We start from the raw sequence: 20576 nt of genomic DNA on the forward strand, positions 1-20576 counted from the left end.
AGAGCAGAGCTCAGTCTCTGCCCCTCCTCTGCCCCTGCCCAGGCAGTTGGAACTGCACTGAGGTCTCCCCTCAGTCTCCTCTGACTCCTTTTAACACTCATTTCCTCCATTAACCCAGCAGCTGAAACAGCACCTAAAAATGCATATTAGCCAGAAATCCCACACTCAGTGCTGCACAGGGTTATCAGGACACACAAGACTTGTGTAAGGCGCCCATCAAGCTGACATCAGAATGGGAATTTCAGTGGTGGACAACACACTGACTGGAGTGCTGCCACAGAAAACTGCAGGAAAAAAGCTCCCAAAACCCCCAGTGGAACACAAATGACACCAGCAGTGCCTGTTTATACCGGACAAATGAGGGCAGATCCTCAATCAATACAAACACACAGCCCCACTGCATCCCACTGTATCCCAGTGTGTTCCCTCAGTCAGGCAAAGTAGCAAAGCAACAGTCAGGAGTTGCTTTTTTTTCCCCAATGCAAACCTAAAATCCTGGAATTCTGCTTGTACAGTAATGAGTCCTCAACACAATGTGCTCTCTTCCTGCTAACTCAGAAGCTGGCTGTGGTCATGAGACGTAACACACACTGGCACGTTTTACGAGATTCCCTGGAAAAAGGGCAGGTAACCCCTGGTGCCCGGGATCTCGGGAGAACCTTCCAGAGCCGGCACAACCAGCAGTGCCAGTTCCACTGTTGGTGGCACCAGGGCAAACCAGGACTCATAAAACCCCTCCAATACATTCTCAGTGCTCAATGCACCGAATACCCCAATAAAGCACCTCAATAAATAAATAAAATACCTCAAACGCTTTGCATACACCCAAAACAACCCAGGACAACCAGCAAACGAGGCAGACAGAACTCACTCATTTACTATTCCCCAGATATTTTGGTAACATCCCAGCAGCACAAAACCACAGAATTTTGTTTGGTATTTTAAGCCAACGCTATCAGAGCAATAAAGGCACTACAGGTGTGAACAGCAAAGTGTTTTCCCTATTATATAACCCTCACACAGAAAGCAAATTTATATTTAAAGGCATGGGACAGTCCTGGTTGGTCTTTACTAAAAAGTTTCTGACTTCCAGCACATAAATGCAAGAGTTCTAAGGATGGAACTGGGGTGGTGGGGGGTGTTTAGGCCTTAGGGCCTCCCAGCACAGTTGCACACCAGCCCCAGGACCCTTTACTGTTGTACCTTGGTGGCTCCTGAGAGCAGCTCTAAGGTCCTCAGAGTTCCCTCCCTGCTCATCACAGCAGTTCTGAACAACAGCAACTCCTACAAGGAACTTCCAAGAACAATTTTCTGCCGGTGGAGAGAGAGAAAGTTGACACAAAAATAAAAAACTCGAGCCCTATCTCTGATCAGACTTCGTGAGGTTTGTCCCACTAACCGAAAGCAGGGTTAATATTCAGAAGAAAACGACTCTGAAAACTGCAGAGATCAGATGTTTTTAATTGCACCCACAACGTGATTTGTTGCCCCACACACAGCCCCCGAGGCCACTCTGCAGGGCTTTTTATACACTCACAACTTAAACAGCAAGAACATTCAGCAGGACTAACTCCCCTGGCTCCCAAAGAGCCTGGAAATCACCACCTTCCCCAAATACTTGAAAAAACACTGTGAACACACAATATTGCTAAATCTTCACTGATGTTAAGAATACAATTCGATCTAATGCCATTTTCCCCTTAGTTTCCCTTTTGTAAACAGTATCAAAAATCCTTCAGTAACATCAAATGAAGCACTAGGTAAGAACAAAAAAATGAAGTAATTACTGGTAAGAAATTCATGTATCACTAAGCTGGGGTGTATTAACTGCAGACAGTGAAATCTAAGCAGCCCCTTGAAAGGGGGTTACAAGTTATATCAGGCTGGTGTTTTAAAAAAAACCAAATATAGACAGATACTATGAATCCACTAAAAAATACTCCCAGTATATTGTGACAAGCCCGTTTCCAGGGGGGAAAACCACAAGGTACAAAGTTGCAAGTCTGCACAACCACAGCCTTTGCTCCCTCGAAAGGCTGCAAGGAAAGGCACTCACTCATTTCTGGGTTCATTTGCCCCCAGATCATTACTAACAAAAATTAGGGGGGTGAGGGATTTGAGGCTCTAGAAAATCTCAGTCCATGGAATTAAGGGGGTCCCCAGAAGTCCCTGCTGCTCCCAGACGCTTCCTCCTTCGGCCGCAGCTCCAAACACGAGAGGAAAAACTTGGCAAAGGCGACATTTTGAAAGGGAGCAAAGGGGAAGGGAGCATTGTGGGTAGTTCAAGTTTAGTTCCAAGCCGTGTTTTTATGGGAATGCCGCGTTAGAGGCAGCGGGACAGCTGAATCCTGTCATTCAAAAGCGCACACGGAGCCCCAGAAACGTGTGCGGTCACCCAGAGATCCACTCGGAACCCACGGCTGCCTCCAGAGCCCCTGGAATTCCCGGATCTCCCCTGAAAAACAGGTGAGAAACTTTTCCCAGGCAAAGCATTTGCTGGGGAGAATCAGGAATTCACAAACAAAGGCTTCCACGCTCCTCCAACACTCAAAGGAGGCGATTTTCCTCTTCCCTGGACAAAACCACGGTGTGTAAATAAACTGATCCACGTTATCCTCAAAGGCAAAATACTCCAGATTATGGGACATTCCACGAGCAACAAAAACTTTGGAGAAATCTCCCAGCAAGTTTTAAGCACCAATGGCAGCAACACCAAATAAAGGAGCTTTAATCCACACCGAGGGATCCTCACAGCTCTTTCTCCATATTCCTCTCAAAATCACCGATTATTACAAAATTAAGACAGTGTAAACCGCCTGTTTCAAAAAGTTCGACCCCAAAGCAGAAGAGTTTGGGTTGGGTGGGTTTTGTTTTTTTGTTTTTTTTTTTTGAAAGCTGCCCTGAAAATGAAAGTAGAGCCATTGTTTGAGGGCTGTGTGGCTTTGGCCTACCAGAACTTTTAACGTTATCCTTGTGTTTCCCTGAAAACCTGGGGAGACGCAGCAGCGAATCCCTGACCCAGGAGATTCCCTAAATCAGCGTTAAAATACAGGAGGATCCATGGATCCCCTTATCCCGCCTCCCCCTTCATAAAGGAAATTCCTTACTCGTGATCTGCCTAATAAAAATCTCTGCTCCGCACAAAGTTATTAAACATTGACCAAAGAAAACAACAAACAAAACAAAACAAAACAAATAAATCAGAGCGTTTCTCAGGTCGGGGCGAGAGAGAGAGAGAGAGACTCTTAATAAAATCCCAAGTTTTCAGCTCACAAGGGCCGAGCGCTGTTGTTGTGTGCGAGCACGAGATAAAAACAAGGGGGGAAATGAAAAAAAAAAAAAAGGCAAAACCAGAAAAACCCCCAAATAACAATAACAACAACAAAACCAAAAAACCCAAAACAAAACCCAAAGCCACACAACCCCCCCCCCGCCAGGGTCACCCGAAAGGATTGTGTGCCTTCTCCTGCACCGACACCCCCCCTCCTTTCCCAGGGACACCCAAGAGCCGCCGAAACCCCCCCAAAAAACCGGGGGGGGGTGGGACCCAACCACCCCCAGCACCCCCGGTGGGCAACAAAGCGGGCAGAGAGGAGCCCCCCGAGGATTGAGAACGGGGAGACCCCCGGGACTGAGCCCCGCCGGGGGAGCCGGGAGATCCCCCCCGGCTCCGGGAGAGCCCCGCGGGATCAGGGGGAGCCGGGCCCGGGGGGGCCGCGGGCGAGGGGCGCGATGGACCCTCTCCCCCCCCAGCCCGGGCCCCCCGTCCCCCTCCCCGGCGCGCCCGGGGGGGCTCCGGGGGTAACAATGGGCCCAGGCCGCGGCCCCGGCGCGGAGCCGGGGCGGGAGCGCCCCCGCCGCCGCTTCGCCCGTTTCGGGGCGGCCCGGGGGCCCTCGGCGGCGCTCCCCCGGCCAATATCGGGGCAGGGGCGGGTGCGGGGGGCTCCGCGGCGCGGCGGGGCCGGGCCCCGGGCGGTACTCACGGGCGGAGCGCTCGGATGCAGACGGATGGCGGGCCCCCCCCGGCCGCTGCCGCTGCCTCTGCCCCGGCCGCGATCACTCCGACAACATGGCGGGCGCGGCGGGGCCGCGGCCGCGCTGCACCACGGGAAGGCGAGGCCGCTCCGGGCGCCGCCGGCACGGGACGGGAGGGGTGGGAATGGTGGGATGGGGCGGGCCGGGATCGGCCCCCCCGGCCCGCGGCTCGGGTTAGACCCCCAGTGTGGCTCCTTTCGCAGGCCCCGGGTGCGGGCACAGCCCCGCGTTCGGCCCCGCTTTCCCCGCACCAGCGCTCGCAGGCATGGAGCCCCCCGGCCTGGGCACCCTGAGACCCCCGGCCTGGGCACCCTGAGACCCCCGGCCTGGGCACCCTGAGACCCCCGGTCTGGGCACCCTGAAACCCCCGGTCTGGGCATTCTGAGACCCCCGGTCTGGGCATTCTGAGACCCCCAGTCTGGGCACCCTGAGAGCCTCTAGCCCGAGCTCCCCCCAGCATGGGCACACTGAGCCCCCACCTTGGGTACCCTGAGTCCTCTCGTCTGCTCCCCCTGAGCTCCCCAGCTCCTCAGTCTGGGCACCCCTAATCCTCCAGCCTGGGCACCCTGAACCCCCCAGTCTGCTCAGCCTGAGTCCCCACAGCATGAGCACCCTGAGCCCCCACCGCCTATGCACCCTGAACCCCCAAGCCTGGGCACCCCAAGCCCCCCGGTCTGCTCACCTTGAGCCCCCCAGCCTAGACATTCTGAGCCTCTCTGGGCCCCCCAAACCCGAACACCCCACAAGGTTTGTCACCCTGAGCCCCCATTGCTTGTGCACCTTGAGCTCCCCAGCTTGGGTACCCTGAGCCCCTCCAACCCAAGCCCCCCAGCATGGGCACCCTGAGCCTCCCCAACCCCAGCCTGGTCATCCTGCGCCCTCCCCAGCCTCTGCACCCTGAATGCCCCAGCCTGAGTAACCCGGGGCCCCCCTGCTTGGGCACCCCAAGCCACCCAGCCTGGGCACCTTGAGCCCCCCCAGCCCCAGTGCCGCAGCCTGGGGACCCCTAATGCCCCGCCTTGTGCACCTTGAGCTCCCCAGCCTGGGCACCTCGAGTCCTCCAGTTTGTGCACCCTGAGCACCACGCTGGGCACTCGGAGCCCCCCAGCCTGGGGCACCCCAAGCCCCTCGGGCTCTGCCACCACCACGGCCCCAGCAGCGATGACCCGCACCGGGGGCACCGAGCGCGGCACCGCCTCGTCCTCCACCTTCCCAACAGGCAGGCAAACACAGTGCTGGGAGGGGGTTCCACCTCCCCCTCCCCACAAAGCCGGGGCCGCGGAGGAACTACAGCCCCCGGCGTGCGGCGCTGGGCGCGCAGCCCGGGCATCAGAGCCGGCGCTGGACGCCGGGAGCGGTAGTTCTGCCCCGGCTCCTCCATGTTAAAGGGGCAGCTCGGGGGGGAGCGCCTTTGTGCCCCTCCTGCCTTGGGCTCTTGGGCTCCCGTGGGGTTGAGGGGGGGTTTAGATGCTTTGGTGGAATATTTTCCCTCTCCCTCTTGGCCACGCAGGGAAAGCGGGATGGGAAGTGCCGGCGCAGGGAGGGAGCTCGGGACATGCCCTCGCATGCACGGGGAGCGAACAGGCGGCGGCTGCGGCGCTTCAAAGGGCTCCCCCGATCAGGGGATGGGACCCGCAGCCCGTGGGACTGAAATGTCCCCTTAGTTCGAGCTTTTCTGAGTTACGGTTTCATGTACAAAAAGTTACTTCGAGCCCGGTTTATCTGTCATTAAAACACGAGTGAAGCTGGATCCATCTGAGCCCGTGCGTGGCTTGCATCCATTTTCTCCCCGAAGGGCTTGCCAGGGTGATGGGTGTATCCACAACCACATTCCCTTTTCCATGTGCAGCCCAGCCAGTGCTTGTAGGGAAGGAGGAACTCAGCCCAGACAGGACTGGTTGGGAAGCAGGACCTCAGCCCAGCCTGGGCTCGTTGGGAAGCAGGACCTCAGCCCAGCCTGGGCTCCTTGGGAAACAGGACTTTGCTCCAACCAACCTCCAAAAACCTGAGGGAACACAGCTTATGTCTTTGGTGCTGAGTACCCAGGCTGGGCATGACAGGAGACCAACAGGATGAGCACTGAGCAAAGGTTTTCCCTGTTGATGGTGGTTTTTAAGCCAAGCCTTGTACAGCCACACAAAGGTTTCTTCAGCCAGCACTGGCGTGGCTTATGTGACCTGGCAAAACCTGGCTGTGATAAACTCAGCTCTGCTGGGCTCAACTCCTCAGTGTGGTGCCAGCAAAGGTCTGGGGCACTTGGCAGGGACTGCCCTGCCCTGCTGCCACACAGCCCTGAGCACCCCACGGGTGGCTGTGGGGTGGATCCTGTGTGACGAGTAGCTCCTGTTAGCGAGGCCTGGCTGCCTCCAGGCTCTTCCCTGGAATAGGAACTTCAGCAGGTTCTCCTGGCCACTGTCCCTGGCAGAGTGCAGCTCACTCTGCCCAGCTGCACTGCCCTGACACAAGGAATGACACAGGCAGCCTGGCAGAAGCCCCAGACCTGGCTCTGCAGTGCCATGGAGCAGCTGAGGGAGCTGGGGGGGCTCAGCCTGGAGAAAAGGAGGCTCAGGGGGGACCTTCTGGCTCTGCAACCCCCTGACAGGAGGGGGGAGCCGGGGGGGGTCGGGCTCTGCTCCCAGGGAACAAGGGACAGAAGGAGAGGGAACGGCCTCAGGCTGTGCCAGGGAAGGGTCAGGTTAGATATTGGGAAAAATTCTTCCCCAAAAGGATGGTCAGCCCTTGGAAGGGGCTGCCTGGGACAGTGGTGGAGTCACCATCCCTGGGAGTGTTCAAAAGGTGTGTGGATGTGACACTTAGAGACAAGGGTTAGTGGTGAACACGGCACTCCTGGGTTAACAGTTGGACTCCATGATCTTGGAGGGCTTCTCCAACCTTAAGTCTCCAGGATTCTGTGGTGGCCTGTGCCATGTCCCCAGAATGCCCATGGTGTGCGCAAGGCCAACCTCTCGCTGTAGTGGAGATGTGAAGAGTGAAACTGTGTCCTGTTGGCACCAGACCAAATAAATCTGTCCAGGCACCCTTTTCCTTTGGTTCCACCCATCTCCTGAGCACCCCGGGCTGACACGAGGCACCAGTGATGGCTCTTGGATGACAAATATTTTTGCTGTGAAGCGTGAGAGGTTCAGGAGCTCTTTCCCAAACCACGTGTTCACTGCAGAGCCCAGGAGGGCTGGCATGTCCCTGCCTGCTCCTGCTGGCCAGTGTTGGGGTGCTGTGTTGTCACACTGGCACCTGAGCTGTCCCTCCCTGTCCCTCCTAGTGCTGGGGGTAGCACAGGGGTCCCCAAGCAGTGCTGACCCTCTGCTGTGAGCCAGAGATAACAGCTACACTGCTGCAGCTTGCAGCACACGCCCAGGCTGCTTGCTGACACTTGGAAACACGGTTTCTGTTAATTATACCTGGGATAATTACATTTATACCAGTATAATGAGAAGGGGAGGGAAGGAGTCCTGCTGTGGATGAAGCATGAGTGGTTAAAACCCGCATGTGCTGGGTAGTTTATTTGATTTAGGGAGAAAGGCACAGGGAAATGGCATGTTGGGACATGCAGCCCGTGGCTGTAGGACTGAGTTTGGGTCTCACCTCCAGTGCTTCCATCTCTCCCACAGCTTCTTCTGCCTCCCAGCACTGCCATCCTCTCTTCCCCTTCAGACCTTGCCTGAGTTCCCAGCTTGTTGCAGTCCGTGGAAAGTCTCCCACTGGGAGAACATGCTGCTCTGGAGGCTTCAGAGCCACAGAGAACCGGCAGAGTGGGAGGAAGAGTCAGTGAGAGCAGTGAAATAACTTCCACCTCCATAGCAAAAACCTTCCTGGTGGTTTTGTCCTCCTGGGTGTGGAAATGTCCTTCTGATCTTTGCTGCACTGTTGGCCACCACGGACAGCCCCAAGCTGCCTGGCCCTGGCTCATCCCATCCCAGACCTGGCATAAGCTATCCCAGGATACATCTGCATCTATCAAGAGCAAAAGGGGTCTCCAGAAAGTACTTGATGTTCTCCTACCTCCAAATGACTCACTAGAAGGACATTTCTCCCTCCATTGACCACGGAAGGCGCTTCAGTCAACTGTGCTCTTCACTGAACATCATAATTACACATCCAAGCCAAATGCCCGAGTCCTGACCCTCCATCCCTGCTCTGCCCAGACACTGTTCCTGGTGGCACAATGCCCAACACCGTCTTCTCTTTGAAAGAGTCCGAGAGCAAATAAACTCAGCAGCGCTGTGACTCATCCTCCTGGGAGCAGAGCTTCCCACAGCCCGACGGAGCAGACACGTGCACAGGGCGGGGGATTCACCTGGAAAAGAAAGCGGATTGAGCGTGTCCAGGAATCGCAGGTGAGTGGCTTCAGTGCTGCCCCAGGCAGCTCTGACTGTCCCCAGCCTTGGGGAAGCGCAGGGAGATCCTGCACTTTTATTTCAATGACAACTTGGTCTCTGGAACTAAAAACCAGAGGGATTTTGCCGAGTCCTTCAGTAGGGCACCAACATTCTGTTGGCCACCAGAAAAAAATACAAATCCACCGAATGACTCGATTTTTTCCAAACCAAGCCAAAAACTGCTGAGGTCTTTACGCAGAATATTTTCAAAATGTGCTGGCTTGACCAAAAACTCCTTGGGGAGCCAAGTGCATCATTCATTTGCATCACTGGGACGGCGTTTCGTCAAACCCCAGACACAAAGCAGTGACCGGCTGGGCAGCTTCAGTGCTTGTCCCTGAGCACGTGCTGACCCATCCGTTGCTCCATCAGCTGCCCCACAAGGATGGAAGACACCTCAGATCAGGGACATTCCTGTGGGAGCCCAGTCCTGCATGCACATAAACACCTTCCAAGCTGGACCTGTCGTCGCCCAGACTGGAAACATCCCCCGTTTCTGCAGCAGCTTTCAGTGATCAGATAAACCCATGGTTTCCAGCACCTTTTGCCTGTGGGTTTCCAGCTCTTGTTGAGACACCCAGCTCAGATTTTTTCAGGAGTCAGCAGCCAACTGTCTAAAAGCAGCTGGTGAGACGCTGCGGTTACGGCAAAACCGAAGGGAATTCTGGCTGTGGACCCACCTTGGCAACAGCCCAGTCTGAAAGTTTCATTTCGGCTGCAGAGATGCTTTTTCTTGTAAAAATACAGCCCCCTAAAATTAAAGTTTTGAAGCAACTCCCACCCCTCAGCTGTGCTTCAGCCTGACACAGAGCCCCCCACCCCGGGTGCAAGGACCAAGCCACTCTGGGGGATGTCTTGAGGGTCTTTTAACTGCAAATCCCACTGTTTCCTCTCTGTGTTCATGGAGGCAGCTGGAAAAGCTGTGCCACTTGTCCCATGATTAGAAAATGTGCCAGTGCTTTCCTCTGCATCCCAGGAGGATGGGCTTCCAGCAGAGGAAGGACATGGAGCTGCTGGAGCGAGTCCAGAGGAGGCACCAAGATGATGGGAAGGGTGGAGCAGCTCTGCTGGGAGGAAAGGCTGGGAGAGTTGGGATTGACCAGCCTGGAGAAGAGAAGCTTCAGGGTGACCAAACCGTGGCCTTCCAGGACCTGAAGGAGCTGACAAGAACGATGGAGAGAGACTATTTCCAAGGGCCTGGAGTGACAGGACGAGGGGGAATGGCTTCAAACTGAAGAAGAGTAGGTTTAGTTTGGATGTTGGGAAGAAATTCTTGGCTGTGAGGGTGGGGAGGCCCTGGCACAGGTTGCCCAGAGAAGCTGTGGCTGCCCCTGGATCCCTGGAAGTGTTCAAGGCCAGGTTGGATGGGGCTTGGAGCAACCTGGGCTGGTGGGAGGTGTCCCTGCCCATGGCAGGGGGTGGAAAGGGATGAGATTTAAGGTCCTTCCAGCCTAAACCATCCTACGGTTCTATGACCCCAGTGATGTCCTCTGCGGTCCTCCCTCCAGTTTGCCACAGCTCAGAGTCACTGCAGGAGGAGACAGCCAGAAGCAGACAGGAAAAATGCCCTGGAGAAGTGGAGATAAAACCAGGATGGATTTATGGGATCCAGGGTGGGTTAAATCCAGGATAAGAGGAGACACACAGGATTCTTTTCACTCTTGTGGGTTCAAGAAGGTGTTTTTCCCAGGGATCAGACAGCAAGAAATGTTTTTGGTAGGGAAAATGTTGGAAAATGTTGTGGTGCCAAGTGTCTTCGAGAAGGATCCTCGAGTGCCCCTCTGCCACCCCCCTCACCCAGCCTGTTAAGGAAAAGTTAATTGAGAAACCTGCAGAAACAGCAGCCACACAAAGAACCTGCAGCAGCTGTAAACCAGGAAAAAGGAAACTCTTGTTTGTTTTATAAACCACCTGGGTTTTCCCCCTCGACCTCAGTGCTGGGACGTGTCACGGCAGCCAGAGAGGGGCTGAGCCCTGCTCACATTCCCACCTTTCCATCAGCCCTTTGAACCCACAGCCAAACCCTGTGGGGATCCAGAGCTGCTGGGAGAGGTGCTGATGGATTAAATAAATGAGTGATGGGGTATGAGGAGCCACCACCCCATGAGAACTTGCAGACAGGTAGGTCAGTGTTGTGCTGTCAGGGGACAGCAGTTGGATGGAGCACAGGCTCGGGAGCTGATGGGATCTGAAAATTCCTGTGGCTTTGGAAGGCAGCTCCAGGCAGGAGAGTTTGGGTGGTGGCACTCTCCTCCCAGGAGGGACGTGGCTGCAGTGTCCCCACTGCAGTGCCCCTGTGGTTGAGATCCAGCTAGGAGGAGCTGCAGGATCCATGGCTGCCACTTCCCAAGTCCTGGCAGAGACTCATCCCTGCTCAGGGCATCCCACTCACAGCATCTGTCCCTCCAAACATGTCCCTGGCCACTCACAGCCTGGGGAGTCAAAGGGTTGTACCTGTGTGTGGTCTAGCTGGGTCACCCCAAAATCCAAGCTTGATCCTTACACTGACCCACCTCCCTTTTGTGTGGCATGGAAACCCCCCTGGAGCAAGGGGATGGGGCACAGGGCTGATGCCCCACCAGTGAAGCAGGTAAAAGCTGCCTGGGGACATTTCACACCCACTGGTGGCACCTTGTCCCTGTTTGCTGCCACTGGTAGGAGCAACACCACAGCCTCAGTGGGTCTTGTGTGACATCCCTTCCTGAGGATCATCCCCCCATTCCTTTTCCCGATTTCTGACTGGTAAAGCCCCGAAGCAGGAGGCTGATTAAGCTTCCCAGCTTGTTTGTTATCATTAAACACATCCACGCTGGATTTTCTCAACGGGCAATTACGTGACTAAGCCCTCTGGAAGCCTGTTACCCTCTCAGTCCACATGACTTCTCCTCACAGTCCCGTGGCCTGATTGCATTTCGTGGGGAGTGATTTCCCTCCGCCAGCTCCGTGGGGCTCATTTGCATTGCACGTTGCATCAGCTCTGCCTCAGCTCTGGAAAACGGGAGCGAGGTTCCTCCTGCCTCTCCAACAGAGTCATGGAGTCAGAGACCATAGAATCATGGAATGGTTTGGGTGAGAAGGGACCTTAAAGCTCATCTTAAAGCATGGGCAGGGACACCTTCCACTAATCCAGGTTGCTCCAACCTGCCTTGGACACTTCCAGGGATGGGGCAGCCACAGGCAACCTGTGCCAGGGTCTTACCACCCTCCCAGGGAAGGATTTCCTCCTACTATCTAATCTAAATCTCTCTTACTTTAAAACCATTCCCCCTTGTCCTTTCACTCTCTGTCCTTGCAAAGTGTCGCCCTTCCTCTGTTTCACAAACATCCCCAGAGCTGAGCTGGGCTGGAGCACAACACTGAGGCCAGAGGATCCTTCCCCTGCAGACAGAGCTATTTACTGGAATATGTTATACATTGGAAAACATGCACCATTGCTGGAGGCAGTCACAGGGCAGCAGTGCCCACACAGGAGCGAGGGGTGAGCAGTGACTCATGAGGGTGGTCAGCACTGCCCAGGCTCCCCAGGGCAGTGGGCACGGCCCCAAGGCTGCCAGAGCTCCAGGAGAGTTTGGACAACGCTCTGAGGGACAGGGTGGGATTGTTGGGGTGTCTGTGCAGGGCCAGGGGTTAGACTGGATGATCCTCGTGGGTCCCTTCGGCTCAGGATATTCTGTGATTCTTTTCACAGGCTCCATCAGCCACAAGGTTTTCCCAGCCCCCAGTCCCACTTCTCTTTGCTTCCAGCTTTCCCAGACGTTATTTCTTGGTGTTCAATTTGTCCAATTTGCTCTTGTCCTTGTCACACTGCAGAGGGTGACACCAAGCTCCTGCTGCCAGGCTGTCACTGCTGCCTCCCTGGGCCCTCCCCAGGGCACTGCTCTGCTCGCTGCGTGTTCAAGATGCGTTCCCTGTTCTGTTCCCAGCCAAGAAAAAAACAATAGCCCCAAAAACTGTCACATTTCAAGAGACATCACCTTGTCAGCTGCACACTCCTGTGCTCAGATTTAGGAAACACCAGTGTTACATTTACCTATGTAACCTTAATTCAGCCCCCTTAGGCACATGCTTTGCAATCCAGGCTTTAATTACAGGTTCACAGACAAGGTGACAGGGCTGGCTCTGCCCCGGGGCAGAGGGGAGATGGGGGTGTGGGACCCCCGTGTCCCCTCCTGCCCAAGCTGGAAGGAGTTCACAGCATGGAGGACAGCGGGCTGATGCTTAAAATGCTTCTGTTTTTCTTCTCTCTGAGAAGATTTGCTGAAATCCAAGGTGTTACAGCAGTGTTTGCTGAGCAATAAAGGGTGAAGAGTGAAGGTGGAGCCTCTCTGCTCCCAACAAGTACCATCAGACAGCATCTGCCACCTTATTCTGCCTCTTCCTATTTCTTGCCCCTTGTTTTCTTGCTCTTTTACCTCTGAGACAACAGCTGAAGGGGGAATAATTCATACCAACCACGAGGAGAAAACTGAGAGCCAACCAGAAACGATGTGAAGATGGAGATCTCAGGCCTGGATCAAGAGCACACTGGAGACACCACAAGATCAGAGGATCCCCAATCCCTGCCGGCACCAGTATCCCCCCCAAACCTCCTTTCCACCACCTTCAGGGCTCCCTGGGTGCCTCCTCCCTCCTCTCTTTGTGTCCAGAGAGCCCCTTGCGCCAAGCTGAGCTCCTGCCATCCCTCCACCCACGCACACCTTTGGTGGAGCTGTGCCCTGGCACCGGGTGGAAGCTGTTCCTGGGTGGGGGCTGTTTCACTGCACCTTCCCCCTCGCAGGCGGCGGCTCTCGGGGCTCTGCCCGAAGCAGCTGCTCCTCCTGCAGCCCAGCCCAGCCCAGCCCGGGGTGAGAGCCGCGGGTCCCGGCCACCTCCTGCCTCTGCTGGCACGTCCCCCGTGTCGCAGGAGCTCCGGGAGCCGCCCAGCCCGGAGGCAAAGGCGCTTTGCACAGCGAGAGCTGCCCGGGCAGCGCTTGGAGGCCGAGGGCTTCGCCAGGAAAACCTCCCAGCGCGGCTCGTTCTGCTCAGAGGGAGGCCTGGGGTTTGCTGGGGCCGGGAATGATTTATCCCACCCCGCTGCTGCCTCGCTTTGCCCCAGCAGCCCTCGGATCACATGCCCTCCCCGCACGGGAGCTTGCAGGGCTGTCCTGGTGCTTCCCAGCTCCTCCCCACAGCTCCCGGGTTGGTCTCCATTTCACGGAGGGGAGGCTCAGGAGCACCTGGATGAGAAGCCTCGTTGCCTCAGCGGGATTTGGAAGCAGCAAGTCCGTGCTCAGAGGGGCTGACTCAGCCCCTGGAGCTGCCCCTGCTCCTCCTGGGAGGCTGGAGAGGGCCGGGGGCGGTGGAGCAGCTCCCGTGGAGGTGCCCGGCAGGGTGTCCCCAGGCTTTGGGGCGGTGGTGCCCCTTCCCCGGGACGCTGGCAGACCGGGATTTGCCCGGGTGCCGCTGCCGGGGGTGTTGGCAGGAGCACCCACGGGGGGAGGGTGGATTGCAGAGCCCCCTGAGATGTCTGGTTTGGGGGGCCCTGAGCTTTGGCTGCGTGCTCTGCCAACCCCAGGGGGGAATTTTCCTGTTATTCCCTGTTCTCGCACCCACCTGGACTGTACCTGCGTGGATTTACTCCAGACCACACCCAGGCCTCACTCCGTTCCATTTTTAACCCCTTTCTGGTGCTCTGGAGCTGAAAACTCGCTGATTTGGAGCTGGATCTATGGCAGGGCCAGAGCAGGGGGGTGCTTTGCTCAGGCAAAGGCTGCTCCTAGAGTGATGGGTCCATATATTTTATATATAATATGTGAATTATTTTATATATTTATGTAAAAATATATATTAATAAAATATATATATTCACAAAATATGTTATATATATGTACACATATATATACTACATCATATATACACATGTATATGTGTATATAAACATATATGCATATATATGTGATCATTAAAAATATATCTATGAATTTTTCTGTACATTTATATAAAATTATGTACTAATAAAATATATTTTTATATATTCACAAAATATGTTTATATATGTACACATACATAATATATGCATATAAACACATGTGTATATATGTGTATATATATACATATAATATACACATATATATGTGAATATATAAAATATTATATCTGTGAAATATTTAATATATTTATATAAAATTATGTATTAATAAAATGTATTTTATATATTCACAAATTATGTTTTTATATATATACACATATACACAATATATACATATATATGTATATGTAGTGTATATACACAATATATACTTATATATACTTATATATGTATATCCTTATAATATAGACATATATGCATGAATATCTAAAAATAGTATATATGTGAATTGTTTTTAATAAAATTATATATTAAATATATTTGTATATTCATAAAATATATTTTATATATGTACACATATATACATATTCATAGATACATACATACATATATAAATATAAATATAAATTTATATATTTATATATGGAATGAAAAAATCCTGTGTGTGCCCATGGCTGCACTACATCCAGCAGGGAAAACCCTGGAGCTGCCATCACATCCCTCCAACATTCATGGGAGTGAACACCCATCCATGTGTCACCTTCCAGCTGGGAGCAGAGGTGACAGGAGCACTGCCAAGGGCATCTTCCTGGGGATGAAGGGCCGGGCATTTCGGGGGCCTCCCACCCATGCCATGGGTGAAGTGGGCTCAGGAGGAGGGTGTCTTTTAGGGTTGCCACATCTCCCACCTGGGAGGGACCCCTGGAGAACATCCCTCCTTGCTAAGGAATCAAAGGAGGAAAAATAAGGCCCAAAATAATCAATTTACTGCCCGGAGCAAGTGCTGAGCTTCCCTCCGAAGGGCAAAGCACCACTATTCCACTCACCCACCGCATCCCACAGCCTCCCTCCTGCCCTGCTGCCATTTCCTGGGAGCTCAGCACACCTTGGAGCACGGCAGCTGGATCCCCAGCTCTCCTCGAGCCCCTGAAAAGCGTCTCTATGCCTTTGTGTGGGGCTGTGAAAGCGGCTTTTTTCCTCCTCACCATCTGTGCCACGCTGGGGTCCAGTGGCCGCGGGCGGGAGCTGGAGCTTCTGCTCAGGGTAAATTAATCCTTTGTTGCTCCTCAGCCACTTCTTTGCCGGGCTTGGGATGGAAGAAAATCGACTCGTTTTTCTTCCTGCCCTTCCTGTTTCGGGTGACACAGGGTTTGTTCACGACGGCGAGCGACGCTCGGACTCTGTAATTACGGCCCAGCCCCGGCCGGGCAGGGGACAGGGGCTGGGAGGGGGGACTGGCTTGTCCAGGGTGGGAGGGGTTCAAAGTGAGCCCCCCCAGGACTGTGAGCACTGATGCAATGCCCACACTCGCTGCTTTTTTACGTTTGAGGTGTCCCGATGTTTTTGGGGGCAGCAAGAGCGTCACTGCTGGGAATGTTGGGTTCACGTCCTGGCTCCAGACTCAGGCGGGAGCAGGATGAGGATGTCACACGGTGCAGGTGGCAGGTGGCATTCATGTGATCATTTTTATTTGGAAGAATTTCCCCTGCTGCTCTCAAAAGATAATTATGGCTGTAAAACCAAAGGTTCCAAACCTTTGCTTAAGAACTGGAAGATGTCTCTCAGAACAAAAGATTTTAATTGAAAACCACTTTAAGAAGCCTATTTCAGCCTCCGGTTTGGTGCTCACCTGCCCTTAACGGCTCTTGTTATAAATCTACTTATTTTAAAAGGGGTTTTTTTTCTGTTATTTTACTCCCAGGAGAGGAATCACCTGTGTGGGCAATGAGGGAAGAGGCAGAATCCAAGGTACAGGGGGCAGAACCCAGGCATGGAGAGGCCAGAGGCTGGAGCACCATTACTGTTGGAGGCTTTCCTGGCGTGCCCGGACGGGCTGCAGAGCTGGGACAGGCTGGGCAGCACGAGGTTGTTTGGCAAGAGGCAGATCCATGGATGTGGGCAGGCAAACAGGTTCCCTCCTTCCTCCCAGCTGGGGAGGAGGGGCAGTGGGATGGTCCAGCAGTGTGTCCATGGGATGCTCCAGCAGTGTGTCCGTGGAATGCTCCAGCAGTGTGTCCATGGGATTCTCCAGCAGTGTGTCCGTGGAATGCTCCAGCAGTGTGTCCTTGGGATGCTCCAGCAGTGTGTCCTTGGGTGCTCCAGCAGTGTGTCCATGGGATGCTCCAGCACTGTGACTGTGAGATGCTCCAGCAGGACAACTGTGGGATGCTCCAGTAGTGTGTCCATGGGATGCTCCAGTAGTGTGTCCATGGGATTCTCCAGCAGTGTGTCCATGGGATGCTCCAGCAGTGTGTCCATGGGATGTTCCAGCAGTGTGTCCATGGGATGTTCCAACAGTGTGTCCATGGAATGCTCCAGCAGTGTGTCCATGGAATGCTCCAGCAGTGTGTCCGTGGAATGCTCCAGCAGTGTGTCCATGGGATGTTCCAGCAGTGTGTCCATGGGATGTTCCAGCAGTGTGTCCGTGGGATGCTCCAGCAGTGTGTCCATGGGATGCTCCAGCAGTGTGTCCATGGAATGCTCCAGCAGTGTGTCCGTGGGATGCTCCAGCAGTGTGTCCGTGGAATGCTCCAGCAGTGTGTCCATGGGATGTTCCAGCAGTGTGTCCATGGGATGCTCCAGCAGTGTGTCCATGGGATGCTCCAGCAGTGTGTCCATGGAATGCTCCAGCAGTGTGTCCATGGAATGCTCCAGCAGGTCCACGTTGGTGCTGACCCACTTCTTCCCATGGCTACAAGGTCCGATTGGCCTCTGTTGCCATAGAAACAGGCCTCCATCCCTGCTCAGCCTCCCCAAACCAGCTCCTCCCCCCTCCCTGGGTCTGAGCCAAGGGACACCACTCTGGCTGGATCAGCCTGCACCCACACCCCTCCCATTCCCCACGGAGGTGGTGGGTGCTGTCCCCCCTGCCCCAGAGGCTGCACCCACAGCAGGGGTCCTTTGTGTCCCCTCCCTGGGGACACACTCCAGCTGGAGGCTCCTTGTCCCCCCTGTGCCTCAGTGGGGGCCACCTTCACCCCCACCCTCCCTGACTTGGCCAAACCACCCCTGTCCCCAGGGTGCTGGCACACCCTGCTGTCCCCATGGCCAGGGCAAACACTGTAGCTCTTCCATCCCTGGACACCCCACTAAAATCTACGGATTTTAGGCCTGGAAACCTGTTTCTAGTCTTTCCTATTAAAGTCCAGACCCTGGGGATGGGATCTCAGAGCAGAGCCAGTGGGACCTGGGGGTGACCTGGTGACATCCAGTTGGCTCAGGGCCACCCAGGGCTGCTGGGGATGGCTCTGCTCCAGCCTCTTCCCGTGCCACCTCCTTCCCACAGGGATAGAGATTTGGGACCCGGTGGGAACAAGACAAGACAGGCATTGTGTCCCCAAAATGCTGGTGGCAAAATGTCGTGGCAAGGAGTTGTCATGGGGAGCTCAGCCTGGGGAAAGGAGCTGCCGTGGCTCCCAGTGTCACTGGTGACACTGGATTTGCTGCCCCAGCCTCACCACATTCCACGCTGATACAAAAATAAGATTTAATTCAACGTCATTACCCCCGTCCTTCCCTCTCCAAGCTGGAAAAGGCTGGAATCAATTAAACACAGAGCAAGTGAAATGGCTTTGGATACACCCCGAAGGGGCAGCCTTAAACTGGATTAAAATTGCTGCTGTGGTGCCAGAAAATGGGAATATCTGGGGAGAAGAGGAAACTTTTCCCAGGGGCTGTGGCCACAACCCAGGGGATCCATACCCTCCCTCCTGGCAGGCCTGAAAAACTTTTTTTTGAGTATCCATCTTGCGAAAACAGCCCAGAGAGGGTCTTAATATTATTCGGGGGGGGTGGGTTACTATTTATTTGGGGGGTTATTAATATTTCTTTGTGTGTTTATTAATATTTCTCTTAGGAGAAGGGAGGTTGAAGGCCCCTTGGCTGCCCCCATGAACAGGGATGGGATGTTCCAGACACCAGTATCCCACACCCAGACTGAAGGATGCTGCTGGGACCCCCACCCAGTCCAGAGGACGGTGCTTTGATGCTTTTCTTCTTATTTTAAAGGGCTTTTTTTTCTGTTATTTTACTACCAGGGAGGGATTCACCTGTGTGGGCAGTGAGGGAAGAGGCAGATTCTTCCCAGGGCATCATCCAAAGAAGGGCTGGAATCTCATGAGGTTTAACAAGGCCAAGTGCTGGTGCTGCACCTGGAGCCCCTCTGCTCTGGAGCCAGGCTGGGAGAGCTGGGGGGGTTCCCCTGGAGAAGGGAAGGCTTTGGAATGACCTAATTGTGGCCTTGCAATGCCTGAAGGGAGAGGACAACAAAGATGGAGAGAGACAATTTCCAAGGGCCTGGAGGGACAGGACAAGGGGGAATGGCTTCAGACTGACAGAGAGTAGGTTTAGAGTGGATATTAGGAAAGAATCCTTCCCTATGAGGATGGGGAGGCCCTGGCACAGGTTGCCCAGAGAAGCTGTGACTGCCCCTGGATCCCTGGAAGTGTCCAAGGCCAGGTTGGAGCAACCTGGGCTGGTGGAAGGTGTCCCTGCCCATGGAGGGGGTGACATTGGATGGGCTTTAAGGTCCCTTCCAACCCAAACCATTCTGTGATTCTGTAAGATGGGGAAAGGTGGGGGATGCAGAGCCCTTGGGAAGGAGGTGGCAGCGTTAATGGGAGGCAAAAGAGCAAAAATTAAAAATAAGTAAAGAAAACCCCACCCCGGCGCTTTTCAGTCGACTGAACTGCACAGGGAAGTGCCAGAAGCAGAACACCACCAGCTGAAACTTTCCTTCGACTTTTATAATTACGGAATAGAAAAGAAATCCTGGGTCCACATTACAAATACAGGCTCATAGAAAACCAAGCCAACGGAAAGAAAAGAACAAACCGAAGGTGGCGGAGCGCCGGTGCCTGGCTCCCGCCGAGCCCGGGGCAGGGAGCTCTGTCCAAGAGTCTTAGAGGCCAGCAACCTTGTCCTTCTGCTTCCTGATGGATTTGAGAAGGGTTTGGAGCAGGGGAGTGCCTACCAGTTCCATCCCATCCCAACCCATCCCATGGCAGGTCAGCGAGAGGATCCTTTGTCCCGGAGAGGAGAATAAACCCCAAAAATGCTGCTGGTCCTGGGGCTGGGCAGCCCTTGGGGATGGGGATGTGTTTTGGGGGATGAGGGGGGATGCATTGCCTGAAAAACACGGTTTTCCTTGGGAAAAAGAGGGAGAGAGGGTGGATAAATTATTGCCTGTAGAGTTCACAGCTCGGCTGGAGGCGGCAGAGGGGCTGTGGGGCGGCTGCAGCTCATCCCAGCTCGGGGTGGTGGCACTTCACCTCGCTGGAAAAAATCACTCCAGGGTGAAACAAAAAGTCCCCAAATACCCCAGGACTGAAGGACAAACACCTGGGAGCTGGAATTCATCTGACACCCCCTGCTCCCCGATGCGAGGGGTGGGCTTGGGGCCGGACCCAGGGATCCTGAAGGAGCCTCATCCCACCTCCAGGAAAAAAAAAAAGGAGAACAACGGGGCTGGTGGAGCTGGGATGTTTCAGGAAACTTGTTTTTTGGATCCTTCTATTGAGGCTTTTCCTTCCCAGCTCGTTTTCCTTTGCTGTCCAACACACCTCCCACATTCCTCCCCCCCCCCCAAAAACATTCCCCTCTTGCCAACGTCCCTCTTCTGCCACCGGAGCTGAGGGATGGATTTAGCACCGAGACCCCCGTGGATGAAGGGGCTGCAGGGAGGCCCCCGGGTGAGAGGCTGGGGGGCACAGGGGCAGCCCTGGGGGGGGCACAGCGTTGCTGAAGGCACGATGTCGGCCTCGGGAGGGGCTCAGCCAGAGTCTACTCAGGCACTTTAAATGAAATAAAAAACCCAAACCGATGATTAAAAAAAAAAACAAAAAACAAACCAACCCAAAACATTCATTAGATTTGTTAAAACAGCCAGAAAGGGGCTGCACCAAAAGCAGCGTCGCTATTGCCGGGTTGGAGAGGCCCCCCCAGGAATGGGGGAGGGATGGAGGGGCTGCCAGGGGGGGTTTTGGGGTGCTGTGTGTCCTCCCCTGTCCCCAGATTTGGGGGGTCCAGGAAAGATGCTGCTGTCCAGATCCAGCTCCTCGAGGCTCCTCTTCATCCCA

At 54.4% G+C, this 20576-nt stretch overlaps 1 protein-coding gene across 8 annotated transcripts in view; it reads right to left on the reverse strand.

Moving 5' to 3' along the window:
* Positions 1-4092, reverse strand: part of PUM1 (pumilio RNA binding family member 1) — an 81033-nt gene extending 76941 nt beyond the window's left edge. For 7 of the 8 annotated variants that reach the window (XM_017830552.1, XM_017830546.1, XM_017830551.1 and 4 more), the window contains exon 1: positions 3984-4092. The gene's annotated coding sequence lies outside the window, so the exon portion shown is untranslated. Of the gene's footprint in view, positions 1-1203; positions 1347-3983 lie in introns of those variants that run through there. The other variant, XM_017830545.1, reaches the window with a different exon arrangement.
* Positions 4093-20576: the final 16484 nt, after the last annotated feature.

The sequence above is a fragment of the Lepidothrix coronata genome, unplaced genomic scaffold (genome assembly GCF_001604755.1).
Source record: "Lepidothrix coronata isolate B3197 unplaced genomic scaffold, Lepidothrix_coronata-1.0 Scaffold180, whole genome shotgun sequence".
In the NCBI taxonomy this organism is placed as follows: Eukaryota; Metazoa; Chordata; class Aves; order Passeriformes; family Pipridae; genus Lepidothrix; species Lepidothrix coronata.